At 47.6% G+C, this 2,174-nt stretch overlaps 1 non-coding gene across 1 annotated transcript; it reads right to left on the reverse strand.

Annotated features, from left to right (window-relative positions):
* Nucleotides 1-511: 511 nt before the first annotated feature.
* Nucleotides 512-638, reverse strand: LOC131479713 (small nucleolar RNA SNORA36 family). Its single transcript, XR_009245064.1, has one exon. It is a non-coding gene; the product is annotated as a small nucleolar RNA SNORA36 family (small nucleolar RNA).
* Nucleotides 639-2,174: the final 1,536 nt, after the last annotated feature.

The following is a 2,174-nucleotide window of genomic DNA, read 5'->3' on the forward strand; positions in this document are numbered from 1 at the left end:
GGACGGAAGATCTTCCCCTCTGTTGCTCCTTCTCTCTGTATATCTGCGTTTCCAATAAAAATAAATAAATCTTTAAAAAGAAAACATTCTCAACTAATAATTGCTTAATATAGTTTATATAACAATTGAACAAAGAAACCAAAATGTTATTGTTTACATTTTAATTTTGTTTAATTTTTTTTTGAAAGGCACTTTAATGGAGAGAGATGGAGAGAGGCCTTTCATCTGCTGGTTCACTCCCAAAATAGTCACAATCACTGGAGCTGAGCTAATCAAGCCAGGAGCTTCTTTTAGGTCTTCCAGATGGCTACAGGGACCCAAGATTTAGAATCATCCTCCGCAGCTTTCTCACGCCACAAGCAGGGAACTGGATTTGAAGTGGAGTAAGCCACAATGTAAACCAATGTGTATATGGAATGCTGGTGCTAGCAGGTAATTTGCTGGTTGAGCCACCATGCCAGGTCCCAGTAAGTATTTATTATTTATTTATTTATTTATTTATTTATTTCTGTATTGTAGACTGGGAAATGAAAGAATAGAATGATGTTTTCTATACAGTTCTATCTGCTTGCCCCTTTCAATGTCCCTAAGTTTAATTAACAGGAAGGAGGTCCCAAACTCAACTCAATACTTGGGAATACATGTGAAATTTTAAACATCAGAGATTGGGCAAATGAAATGACAACTAACTGAAGATAGCAGGTGAACACTCGGCTCAAATGTACACTCAAGCATTCCAGTATTTTGAAGCAGAAAGCAACAATAGCTATTACGAACTTTCAGTTACTGGTTAGAATAAAATCATTGCCAATGAGTCAGACTTATTTGACCTTCAAATTTCAGGGGAAGCAATATTTTACACGTGGACACTGAGTACATTTTCTAAAGGAAGACTCATATCAATGGCAACTTGAATTATAGGGATGACTTTGTTCTCAAATGGCGGGACCCAAAGAGCCAGGGGTTGGCCAGGTGGAAGGCAAAAGATAGGAATTCCATCCAGGTCTGTAAAATAGTTGGCAGATGTTGGCATTCTCCTCCTCATTTGCAGATGCCCAGACAGTGGGGACCACACACAGATGCATGTAGAGGACATGATGCCCAGCTCACCTAGGCCAGCAGGGGAAACCGAATGCCTAGTCAGAAGAAGGAAGAGAACGGGATGGATGACTCTCCTGGCCAAGCTTTGCCACTTGTTCCTGGGTCTGTGGATGCACTAAGATAGATTTTGTCAAACAACAGACTGCAACAGACAGAAATTCTCGCTCAGTTCTAAAGTTCTTAGTCCATGGACAAAGCAGGCCATGGCCACACCAGGGCCAGAGAAAGATCTCTCCACCCAGGGAATGAGTCTCCACCGCCACCCTTCCAGGAACCCACTAAGTGGCTTCTGATCTGGGCCAGGTATGCCCAGACCCCCTACCGTTCCAGGTAGTCATGGGGTAGCCCAAATTGCCTCCGATTCAAGGAGAAGTAAGGTGCCCCCAAACTGGACCTGGGAAGGCGCCCTTACTCTGTACTCTTCAAGGATGCGGGGGGCTCGGCCAAGGGGTCCATGACCCACCCAGAAGGCATACCCCGACAGGAGCTTTGGAAGTCGCCCCACCCACTAGCCTTGAGGACGGCCAGGGCCCTCCTGAGCGGTCAACGAACTGAGATCGGCAAAGGTCCCACAACCAGGGCCAGGAAATGCACCAACACACCATACCCTTCCAGGATGCCGGGGCCCACAGAACATCCACCGACCCGGGGCCGCAGAAAGCCCCTACATCCCCTAACCCTCCAGGATGCCGGGGGCTGACAGAGCATCCCCTGGGGGCCACAGAAGGCCCCCAGATCCCCTAACCCTCCAGGATGCCGGGGGCTGATGGAGCATTGCCCGTCCCGGGCTGCAGAAGATCCCCAGATCCCCTAACCCTCCAGGAGGTGGAGGGCTGACAGAGCATCCTCCGACCCAGGCTGCAGAAGGCCCCCAATCCCCTAACCCTCCAGGATGTTGGGGGCCAGCCTGAGTGGCTCCTGCACAAGGCCAGGAATGTAGCAACGTGCTACCCCTTCCTAGACAGTGAGGATCAGGATTCGCTTTTTTTTTTTTAAGATTTATTTTATTTTTATTGAAAATACAGCGAAGAGGACAGGTAGAGAGGAGGATCTATGTCCATTAACTCACCGTT

Source organism: Ochotona princeps, chromosome 2, assembly GCF_030435755.1.
Source record: "Ochotona princeps isolate mOchPri1 chromosome 2, mOchPri1.hap1, whole genome shotgun sequence".
Classification (NCBI taxonomy): Eukaryota; Metazoa; Chordata; class Mammalia; order Lagomorpha; family Ochotonidae; genus Ochotona; species Ochotona princeps.